The sequence below is a fragment of the Crocuta crocuta genome, unplaced genomic scaffold (assembly GCF_008692635.1).
Source record: "Crocuta crocuta isolate KB4526 unplaced genomic scaffold, BGI_CrCroc_1.0 scaffold3, whole genome shotgun sequence".
NCBI classification, from domain to species: Eukaryota; Metazoa; Chordata; class Mammalia; order Carnivora; family Hyaenidae; genus Crocuta; species Crocuta crocuta.
In genome coordinates, this window is record NW_027529934.1 from 10,760,153 (window position 1) to 10,772,289 (window position 12,137).

Here is a 12,137-nt window from a genome sequence, read left to right on the forward strand (position 1 = left end):
AAATATTTCTAATGTAATAAGATGTAATCATGACGTAATGAGCCAGTAGTTTTGTATGTACCACAACAAAGTTCTGATCTTGACTTTTAAACTATGTGGCACAAATCTTACCCTAATATTTAATAACAGCGGATTTTTTTTCTTGTTACACAAGCTGTTGACATAGCTTAAATGACTCACTTAATGACTCATGATGCAATGGACTGGCAGTTCCTTCTTCCTTACTTATACAAAGATGATTTGATTATAAAAAGGCACATTTTGGCTGACCATAGCTTACCTTCATAATAGGCCTTCAGCTTAAGAAATGCCCCCAAAGACTGAACAGTATTTATTTCTGAGTTAATTTAAATGCAGTTTTCCTAAATGTCCTAAGTGTAAACCTAATCTTTAAAACAAGGACTCTTCTACTGCTTCAGTTTGAGACTGATCTTCCGTATTGTAATTTCTCTTGGTATATTACTCTGCTTTCCTATCACTTTTGGTTCATAGTGACATAGAGTATTAGAACAGGAAAGAGCCTTTGAGATCTAACTCTACTCTCTCATTTTTTACATGTGAAAACTATGATCCAGCCAAGTCAACCATTTTCATCAGCTTCAGAGTAGAGAATAGACTTTAGGTCACAACTCTGAGGTCTCTGTTCATGGTTTATTTCTACCCAACTCATCTTTCAATTTCTCTGACTCCAGACTTAATTTTCTTTTTCTTTCTTTTTTTTTTTTTTTTTTTTTTTGCCTTAAGATATATAAAAGTGTGGGAAAATTAGATTAAACTGAAACATGGTGTTCAATCCCTTCTCTAGAACAAGCTTTGATGTGTGAGTGGAAACACTGGTATGAAATACCACAGAGGTGTGGCATATTGACCATGGACATGTTATGGGATTTGGCTGCACGCATTCTATTATAGCTTTGGCACTGGGCCTCTTATAAACGGCGTACAGAATTGTCTCCAATTTTAGTGAATATTCACATTGAGAAATCATGTTTATTTCTCCTTTTGCATTGCAGTGTGACTTTAAGTATTCCTTAGTGAATTAAGTACACTGCAGTTCCCAAGTCAAATTCAGGATTTTATATATATTATAAAATATTGATTAATAAATTGTATATTAGACCCAAAAATCATTATTGAGCTTTAGTTGAAGAGAGCTGATCTGATATCCTGGGAGTTGTAAATATTGTATAGTAATAGTGCATTTTATATTATTGAAACAGAAGATGATATTTAGCAAATATAAAAGTAAAACATTTAGCAAAAAAGGCCAGGTAGGTATATGAGTATAGCATCAGAATGATGTAAGACAGGATCCTAGAATTATGTGCTTATAGAGAAAAATGGTATCATGGAGATTTGAATATACCAGATGAACACAAGTCTAGATGTTGCAATTTCAGGGTAGAAAATTGTGAACAAAGAAGTAATCCCAGAACCAAATATGCATTACTACATGTCAAGGAGCAGTGTGAAGGGTGAGGAATCTGAGATTTCTAGAAAAATGTAGATTGTTTCCACTACCTTATTTCTTTAGACTCTGTACTTAAGTTTCTACTCCTTCACTCTTCTGAAACTGAGTTCAGAAAAGTCATCAATGAATTGCAGTTTGCCTACTTTCTTCTTCAAGGAGTATGACATTTGACACTATTGTCTACTTCCACCTAGAAGCTCTCTTCCTTTTAGCTTCTATGATGTGGCTGCTGCTGTGGAGTAGGTTTCTGCTGCTTTTTTCTTTCCTTCGCTCATATCATAAACATTGATATCCAGTATTCCATACTTGGTCCTTTTGTAATGCAGCAAGAAATCATAAACATACAAAATGAACCAAATTACATGTGCCCATTGAAGACATTGCTAATTGATTTTGGCAATTTTCTCTCATCCATGATGCCATCCTAGCATTCTCAAAAATGCTTCAGGAGACTACCGTACTATCAGAGTTCACATATGAGAGGAAAATCTTTTCCCCACTCCCGTTTTATATATTCATCTCAGAGGAGTTCATCTGTAGTCATGACTGTAATCTCAAAAATCCTGGAGCTTATTCATTAGTGTCTCTAGCATCCTTCACAGTGCTTGTAGAGCATGTGGGTTGGATAAATATTTGAAGAATAAATGATAGAATGTTCGATAAGCTAACAGTGTCTAAGTATGTTCTGACATATCTTGGGTGCTTGAATGCAATTAAAATTGAGTTGTAGTGAGCATAGAGAATATACAAAATACTGGTGATATTACAATGAGGTATGTGCATGTTGAGAAATTTTATTTCTGACCAAAAATTACTTTCCCTACAAGACTTTATAATTATTTTCAAATAAGTAAACTTAAGACCTGTTCAGTAATAAGAAGCACCCAGGGGAGACGTGAAAGTTTGAATTGAGGGTTTGAAGGGAAAGCGATAGGCTAGTCCAGTGGGATATTTTCCTCAAAGTTGTAAATTCCAATCCAATGGCCAGTGAACATAAAGTGTGTTTTCTATTTATTCCTACCGAGGTTAAAGTAATAACACATGCTTTTGCACAGTACTTTGTAAACTTGTGAAAGAATTCTAAACCTTTGATAATCAGAGTTGTAGCCTGATGTCTTTTCTGAACATTAATAATGTAAATAAATCACTAAAATGCTTACTACAAAGATGCTCCCAATAAAACATGTTTAAAGGAGAATAAAGCACTGTCAACTTGGAGCCTGATTTTTCTCTTTCCTCATTTTCTCATTTTTAGATTGATCTATAAAGGAGAATTATTATATAGTACGAGTATGATCCATTGAGGTCTTATTGCCTACATTTTATCTATTTGTGTCCCATCTCTACCATTTTTTTTGTTTGTTTTATGAAAGCACAATAGTACATAGCATGTAGTGCTAAGTAAGTGTTGGATGTTACATTTGTATATTACCAAAGATGCTTGGCTCTAGTTGGGGGTGTGAAGTGTACATTTTTCAAGGCAGGTGATAAGGTGGTAGTTCTCAGGGGCTGGGTTTGAAGCCTAAAAGTGAGCCACCAACTCATACTGCATTTATGCTAGCATGCATTCAATTTTAGGGTGTAACCAGAAAGTGGAAGCGCACAGGTGGGGTCGAAGATCCCAGGACAGGAGGGCCGACGTGTTAACGATGTATTAATTTTCTAGTGCGGGTGTTGGCAAACTTTTTCCCGCAAATCAGTATTTCATGTTTGTAGGCCATATGATTTCTGTTGTAATTACTCGACTTGGCTGCTGTAGTGTGAAAGCCACCAGAGACAACACATGTTCTAATAACATCGTATAAAAATAAGGGGCATCTTAGCTTTCTTCCAGGGGCCACAGTTTGTAGACTAGTACTCCAGTGGTATGGTTTTGGTGCTCCATTAGTTTTCTCAAGTCTACAGATTATTTTTAATTTAATTTATTTCTTTTTTTTTTTATCCTCTGTGTGTGCTTGTGTGTTTGCCTTTGCTTAGTCTTTAATTTTTATCTTTCTTATTTTTAACATGGGTTGAACTTTAGTTTGCTCTGATGTAGGTTCATTCTTCTGGACACTTTCTACCTCATCTGAGATTTGTTTCTCCTCCATTCAGAGCATAATTTAGGCATAATTTAAGCCTAATGAGATTAGAACTACATGAGGTCTACTGGAAGACCTGCGCCCCATCCTCTCATCTGAGATTTTGATAAATTTTCTGTACTAAAGATCAAACTCGTTGGGAGTGCATTNAGAGTTGCCTAATGAGATTAGAACTACATGAGGTCTACTGGAAGACCTGCGCCCCATCCTCTCATCTGAGATTTTGATAAATTTTCTGTACTAAAGATCAAACTCGTTGGGAGTGCATTTTATTCCTGGACAGATTCTCTTGAGCTTTAGATTATTTTCAAGTTCTTCACGGAGTCCTGGAAAATGGTAAAGCCTTGAGTGTTAACTCCTCCTGAAATTACCTATGCACTCCATTGGTTCACATGTCTCTAAATTTTGGGGGTAGGGTGGGGAGAGAGGAGAGAGGTGTTAGCAAGACTTTTATGGACCTTTCTGACCCAAAGTATTAATTCGATATTGTTTCTGGTAACTAGGAACAGGATTAGTAGACACTCTCAATTCCTTTTATTTCTATTTTTTTAGATTTCTCTTTTTAAAGTTTACAGCATAAGCTTAGATTCTCTCGTTTGGTAACTGACGGCTTTTTTTATAGTTGCTTTTCACATTGCTCGTGTACCTATTTTGTTTATTTGAGAGCAGAATAGTATGGTGGCTGAAGACAAAAGCCCTGGATTTAGACTGGTTGGGATCAAATCTCAGGTCTACCTGAGCTTCAGTTTTTACATCTGTATATTGGGATGATAGTAGTATTAGTTTTCACAAAGATAAACTATCAAGTGAGTTAACATGTATAATGTCCTTAAAATAATGTCAGGTGCACCGTAAGCTCTATTCATATTTTAATTATTGATACATATTTTTGATTTTTGTTTTCTCAAATACTGAGATAGGTGACTGTGCTAGTTGGTTTACTCTGCCATATTGGCCTTCAGCATGACTAGTTTTGAAGCTCTGTAGTCATTCTTTATTAGAAATTAAACCTAAAAAGCTGATACCAAGCTATCATAATCACTTATGGATAGAAGAAGCAGAAAGAAAAAAAGCATATATTTAATAGGTAAGTAAATTGGAAAGGGTTGGCCTTACAACTGTTTATAAATGAGGTTGATTCATTTTCAGCTCTGTGTAGCCTTGATTTATTCTGCTCTCCGGGCTCATAAGTGACTTGACTCATTTCAAAGCATACACTTCCTAGTTTGTTTTGTCTGTTAGTCTCACATCAGTCTCTTCCAAATTCCCTCCCTTGACCTTGCCTTTTGGCCACAAATGCCTCTTCTCATCTCTTGCCACCTGGAATGATGTTGGTTCCAGTCTTTCCACTAATTTCCATGTAAAGGCAGTGTTTGTATTCCTGCCTCTAAATGGCCGCAGAGAGATTGGTCATTGCTTGCTGTGTTTTCTCACATTGTGTTAGGTATAGACTGGATCCTTCCTTTACTTAGATGTAAGGTTTAGGGTGAAAGGATCCTATCAAAATCAGAGCTACAGGCTTCATAGAAATCTCTTGGCATGTAAGGACTGGTGGAAAATTTTTAGCAGGTTGCATTAGGGACTTGGAATTTACAGATAGGTCCAGTGTTTTTTTTTTAATAATAGTAAAAATTTTTATTTTTTTATTTTAACTTTTACTTGCACATAGTTGACACACAGTGGATAGAACTAGTTTTGCATAGATTCTTTACAAGATCTTCTCTCAGTCCTTTTGTGGGAGTTTTTGTAGTCTTGAAGTTATATTGCAGCAAAATTGAAATAAACGACCCTATTTTTTCTTACAATCAGCTTTATTCAAAAGTTTTCAAAAATTTACATCTGAGAAGAGTCAGTGCAAAAGTTCAAATCTGCCAGATACTCATACTGGCTATAGGTGAACTCATCTTCCGTTTAGTTAAGCAATGCCCCTGGTCAATTGTGTGCTCTACATGCATTAAAAAAATTTTTTTTTAATGTTTTATTTATTTCTGAGAGAGAGATTGAGAGAGAGAGAGAGAGACAGCTTTAGCAGGGGAGGGTCAGAGACAGAGGGAGAAACAGAATCTGAAACAGGCTCCAGGCTGTGAGCTGGCTGTCAGCACAGAGCCCGATGCAGGGCTCGAACCCACGAACCGTGAGATCATGACCTGAGCCGAAGGTGGACCCTTAACCAACTGAGCCACCCAGGCGCCCCTCTACATGCATTTCTTAATCTTCTCCACCACCATCTCCACTGTGATCCAATAAATATGCCTGTCTTTGTGAAGCTTACATTCTAGCAGGGAACAAGAAACAAAGGAAGGAAGGAAGGAGTCTATTTTAATAAAAGGAGCATGGCTGAATGGGATGCACAGTTGAATTAATTTTTTGGTAAAATGAGGATCAAATAAGAACTCATTTTTGTCTCAATCTTTGATGAAAATATATCTCAAAAGCATACAGTTACTCTCCTACCTTAATATTGAACATGCAAAGGTTAGCTTGACTCAGTGCTGATCCTGGGACTTAATCTGAAAATCAAAGAATATCTTTGATAACATTTTTGTCTTGTTTTCTCCTAAAAATAGATTTTTTTCATGAAAGAAAATGTGTTCCTTGAATTCTGATTAATTGAGGGTTTGATATTTTTCTCGTAGCTCTTGTTTATGTTACCACAGAATGAGGTGTGACCTTAATATTTAGTCAGTCTGAGTCATGGTGGCTCATGAGGTCAGGAGCATTAAGTCAAGGCTTACTATCTCCCAAGTTTCTGTGTATCCAGTCTACATGAGACCCCAGTGATGAACCAGTTTTTTTAAGTCATGTCTCTCTCCACTACATTCATATGAATGTGTCAAGAAATGGAAAGAATATTAGCATGCTTATTTAAACAAATTAGGCAACATTTCAAGTATTCAGAGTTATTCTGAAAGTAATATAACAGACTCTCAAGTTACTGCAATCCAGATTTCACACAGGAGTTGAGGACTTTTAAATCCTTAAAAAAATTAAGTGTAAAACATAGATGTGTCTGTCTCCCCTTAATACTTTTTCCTTCCCTCTCTCCTTAGAGGTCATTGTTTTGAAAATGGTATAAGCATCACTCAGCTATTGCTGTGTGCAAAAGTCACTCCAAACAGTGGCTTAAAACAGGTAGTTATTATTGCTCATGAGTCTACACGTCAGCTGGGTGGTTCTACTGATAAGAGATAAGCTGGGATGATCTTAGGGAGGCTTGCTCATGTGTCTCTGGTCAATTGGCAGGTCAACAGGGAGCTGGCTTGTGATGGTGTGGCCTTTATCATGTGTCTGGAGATTAGCTGATTGTAGGCTGAAGTGGTAGAATTGGCTGGGTTGCTCATCATTTATTAGGCCAACTCAGGCTTATTCACAAGGTAGCAGAAAGATTCTAAAAGGGAAAATAGAATGGAAATGTGCAGGGCCTCTAGCAAAACATTGCTTCCATTGCATTCTGTTGGTGAAAATGAATATCACAAAATACCAGCTTGGACAGATGGGAAAATAGACTTTGCTTCTTGGTAGATATAGTGGTAAATATTGTAAGGGGGAATGGATTTCTAGGAGGGGGGAAGATTGTGTCTCTTTCAGTAATCTGTTACATACATAGCATATGTATTTTTTCCATGTATGTGTCTTACATTTTTAGTAGATGTGTTCACATTTGCAAGTAATATTTTGGATTATTATAAAAATTAGCACAATAAATATTCAATATATGACTTTGCACATTGCTTTTTAAAAAAACCACAATGAAATTTTTGAAATTTACTATTATAATGAATTTAATGCATATGAGATCATAATTTACCTATACATTCTCTTGTTGGTGGTGATTTAAATTATTTCCCATTGGGGTGCCTGGGTGGCTCAGTTGTTTAAGCGGCTGACTTCAGCTCAGGTCATGATCTCACAGTTTGTGAGTTCAAACCCTGCATCAGGCTCCATGCTGACAGCTCAGAGCCTGGAGCCTGCTTCAGATTCTGTGTTTCCCCCTCTCTCTGCCCCTCCCCTGCTCATGCTCTGTCTCTGTCTTTCAACAATAAATAAACGTTAAAAAATTTTTTAAATTTTTTCCCATTATTTTTTGCAATCACAAGTAAAGCTGCAATGACCTTGCCTGTATGCAAATTTGTGTGTATGTATGAGAGTTTCTCCAGGTATGTTTTTTTTTTTAAATGTTTATTTATTTTGAAAGAGAATAGGGGAGAGGCAGAGAGAGGGAGAGAGAATCCCGAGCAGGCTCCATACTCAGCATGGAGCCTGACGCAGGCTTCAATTTCAAGAGTGTGAGATCATGACCTGAGCTGAAATCAAGAGCTGGATGCTTAGACTGAGCCACCCAGGTGCCCCTCCACCTGTTTCTAAAAATGAACTGATTAGGTTGTACCACACACCTTTTCAGCTTTATTGGATGTTGCCAGATGGTTCTCTGAAGTAGTTAGACTAATATACACACCCATCAGGGTGTATAATATAGTTTCATTTCTCCCTACATCCATATAAGTTACACTTTCTGTTATCAGATTTATTTTTATTTATTTATTTAAATTTATTTCAAAGAGGGAGAGAGAGAGAGAGACAGCGTGAGCAGGGGAGGGTCAGAGAGAGAAGGAGACACAGAATCCCAAGCAGGCTCCAGGCTCTGAGCTAACTGTCAGCACAGAGCCCGACGCAGGGCTCGAACCCATGAACGGTGAGATCATGACCTGAGTCGAAGTCGGACGCTTAACCGACTGAGCCACCCAGGCGCTCTAGATTTATTTTTATTTTTTGTGGAACCAGTTAAAGAGTGCTGTCATTTTAATTCCATATCATTTAGTAAGATTGAACATATTTTATATGTACACTGGCCAGATAAATTTCCTCTTCTGTAAATTAATTGCCTATTCATATATTTCAACATTTAAATTTTATTTTTAATACTAAAAAGGTTTCCATTGAATTATTTTATTAGTGGCAGTTAAAAGTATATAAATACTGGAAACCCATCCTTTTTCAATTATATATATCATCTTTTTGATTGTGACGTATCTTTTAACTTGACTTATGTTTTCTGCTATGCAGATGCCTTTTAATATTAATATAATCAAACATTTCAGTATGTTGCTTTAAGGCTGTGCATTTCTTCCCCTTTTTAAATTTTGTTTTAAGTTTTTACTTTAATGTCAGTTAGTTAACATATGGTGTTAGATTAGTTTCAGGTGTACAATCTGGTAATTCAACCCTTCCATACATCACCCTGTGCTCTTCACTACAAGTGCACCCCTTAATCCCCATTACCTATTTTTTCACCCATCCTGCTACCCACTTCCCTTCTGATAACCATCAGTTTGTTCTCTATTATTAAGAGCTTGTTTCTTGCTTTGTCTCTCTCTTGTTTCTTTCCCCCTTTACCCATTTGCTTTGTTTCTTAAATTCCACATATGAGTGATAGAGCATTTGTCTTTCTCTGACTGACTTATTTTGCTCAGCATTATACTCTGTAGCTCTATTCATGTCCCTGCAAATGGCAAGGTTTCATTCTTTTTTATGGCTGATTGTAGGGTACTTCTATTTTTAACTTTTTGAGTTAAACATTCTGTTGTCCAGAGTAGCTACAGCAGTTTGCATTCTCACCAACAGTGCATAAGTGTTCCTTTTTCTCCACATCCTTGCCAACGCTTGTTTTTCTTGTGTTGTTGAGTTTAAGCATTCTGACAGGTGTGAGGTGATAACTCATTTTAGTTTTGATTTGTATTTTCCTAATGATAAGTGATGATGAACGTCTTTTCATGTGTCTGTTGGCCATCTATATGTCTTCTGTGGAGAAATGTCTGTTCATGTCTTCTGCCCATCTTTTAATTGGGTTATTTGTTTTTTTGGGTGTTGAGTTTTATAAGTTTTATTTATTTAATTTTACTTATTTTTTAGAAAGAGAGAGAGCATGTGAGCAAGGGAGAGGGGCAGAGGGAACGAGAAAGAATCTCAAGCAGGCTCCATGCTCAGCATGAAGCCCAATGTGGACTCAGTCCCTTGACGCTGGGATCATAACCTGAGCCAAAATCAAGACTTGGTTGCTCAACCGACTGAGCCACCCAGGCGTCCCTATAAGTTCTTTATGTATTTTGTATACTGACACTTTATCAGATATGTCATTTGCAAATATCTTGTTCCGTTCCATAGGTCACCTTTTAATTTTGTTATGGTTGTGCATTTTTTGTCTTGCTGAGAAAACTTTCCCTACCAGGATATCGTAGATATATTTTCTTATATTTTATTCCAAAGTTTGAAAGTTTTTCTTAATCCCTCTGGAATCTGCTTTGTGTATGATGTAAAAGAGGCATCTAATTTTATCTTTTTCTAAATAGAAGGCCAATTGTTCTGGCACAAGTTATTAAATAATCTTTTCTTTTTCAGTGATTTATGATGCTAATGTGTCATATTCCGAGTTCCCATGTAGACATGGATTTATCTCTAGGCCCTTTAACCCTATTTGATTGGTCCCATTTCCACCTCTGCACCATTTCTATACCCTTTTATTGACTGTAGCTTTGTAGTAAGTTTTATACCTGGTAGGGACTCTTTTTTGCCCATGCTTTTTCCTGTTAAATTTGAGAGCAGCTTGTCAACTTAAAGAGTAGAAAATTCCATGCAACAAGGAAAAGTAGACTGAGGTAAGGGGGATTGAGTAGGGTGATGGAGATAGGCCTCACTGAGAAGTAAGACTTGAGGAAAGACATACGGGAAATAATTCAGGCAAAAGGTTTTCTGGGGAAGAGTCTTATGAGTAGAAGGAACAGTCAGTGCCAAGGCTCTGAGCCAGCTGTGAGGGAGGAAGAGCAAGGAGGCCAGAGAAACTGAAGCAGAATGAACGTGGGGGATAGAACTAGGAGTTGAGGTCCTGTGGGGACCGTAAGTGCGCCTGAGGAGTGCTTACTGGGGGCAGCGAGCCAGTGTAGCATATTGGCTTTTGTTCTGTGTGAGATGGGAAGCCCTTGCAGGGTTTTGAGTGGAGTCCTGACATAGTGCCTTAAAATTTCAAAGAGGGGCGCCTGGGTGGCTTAGTCGGTTAAGCGCCCGACTTTCACTTAGGTCATGGTCTCGCGGTTCGTGGGTTCGAGCCCCGCGTCGGGCCCTGTGCTGACTGCCAGCTCAGAGCCTGGAGCCTGTTTCAGTCTGTGACTCCCTCTCTCTCTGACCCTCCCCTGCTCACGCTGTCTCTCTCTCTCTCCTAGAAATAAATAAAACATTTAAAAAAAAAAAAATTTCAAAGAATCTCTCCAGCTCCTGTATTGAGGATTAAAAGTGGGGAGTAAGTGCAGGAACAAGAGAGCAGTAATGGGGCCGTGGCGGTAATCTAGGGAGAGAGGCGGTGGCTCGGACCCAGCTGCCTGCAAAGTGTTGGCATGAGGAGTAGCTGGATTCTGGTTATATTTTCCAGGGAAGACCAATAGGATTTCTTGGTGGATTGAGTGCTGGGGTGTGAAGAAGAGAGGAGTCAGGATGACTCCCAGGGTTTTGTCATGGGCACCTAGAAGGAGTTACTATTAACTGCTTAGGGTTGTGGGAGGAGGGAGTTTTAGTGAAAGATCAAAACTCAGTTTTGAGCATGCTGAGTTTGAGATGCCTATTAGGCGTGTAAGAGGAGCTGGTCTGGAGTTTAGGGGAGAGGTTGAGGGTGAGGATATAGATTTGGGAGTCATCAGTATACATCTGGTATTTAAAATGTGAAGACCAGATGAGATCGTCTAGGATGAGAGTAGAAAGAGCAGTGTCCAAAGACTAAGCTCCTGGCTAAGAAGTCTAAGTAAACATCACACCAGAGACCTATTTGGAGCGATGGAAATGTTCCAAAATTGGATTGTAGTAGTGTGGTTGTGTGACTTTAAATTTACTAAAAAAAAAAAAAAAAAAAAATCAATAAAGTAGACACTTAAAACATGTGAAGTTTATGGCATGTAAATTATGTCTCAACAGCGTTGGCTGTTAGAAAAATACATTTAAAAAAGGAGTGAAATAGATGAGGAGGTGCCACTGAAGAATATTTGGGAAGAAGCGGCCAGAGTTAAGGGAAAAAACAAGGGACCGTGGAATTCTGGCAAACAAGTCAGTATCATCTTCATTCTTTGTGTTAATTCTTCTTTGTATCCTTTCTCTACTCTATTTTTCCTAGCTAAAGTTGGGTAAAAGAAATTAAACATTGTATTTGCTCAAGCTTGTATTTGCTCAAACATGTACTTAATCCAGGTTGACATCCTTGTTCCGCCAGCCTTTCTTTGGAGCAAGTACCATGCAGAAATTCCCTCAGATTAAAAAAAGACAGATTAATCTTGGAGGAAAGGGGTAAGGGGGAGAAGGGGGCAACTTCACGCTGAAGCATCATTGCTAAGATGATCTTTACAGGTGGAGAAGTAACAACGGAGGGTAGAGCGATCTGGATCTGAGTTCCAGAGCCCTGGGCGTCCCGGTAGTGGTGGTGGGCTGCTTTGTAAGTAGAGAAGCAAAGTTTACAACAGTTTAAATGGACATGAAAAGAATGTAGAAAATTCCGTGACAATGGCTTTTCCTGCTCTTATATAGAGCCTACGACATATAGGTCAGGCTTT

The 12,137-nt window shown here is 37.9% G+C and overlaps 1 long non-coding RNA gene across 2 annotated transcripts in view; it reads left to right on the forward strand.

Moving 5' to 3' along the window:
* LOC144230807 (uncharacterized) overlaps window positions 1-12,137 on the forward strand; it is a 293,282-nt gene that overhangs the window by 18,923 nt on the left and 262,222 nt on the right. Inside the window, exon 1 of one of the 2 annotated variants that reach the window (XR_013334887.1) lies at window positions 11,586-11,637. The exons of the other annotated variant lie outside the window; for it this stretch is intronic. This is a non-coding gene — a long non-coding RNA (uncharacterized LOC144230807). Of the gene's footprint in view, window positions 1-11,585; window positions 11,638-12,137 lie in introns of those variants that run through there. 2 annotated transcript variants of the gene reach the window in all.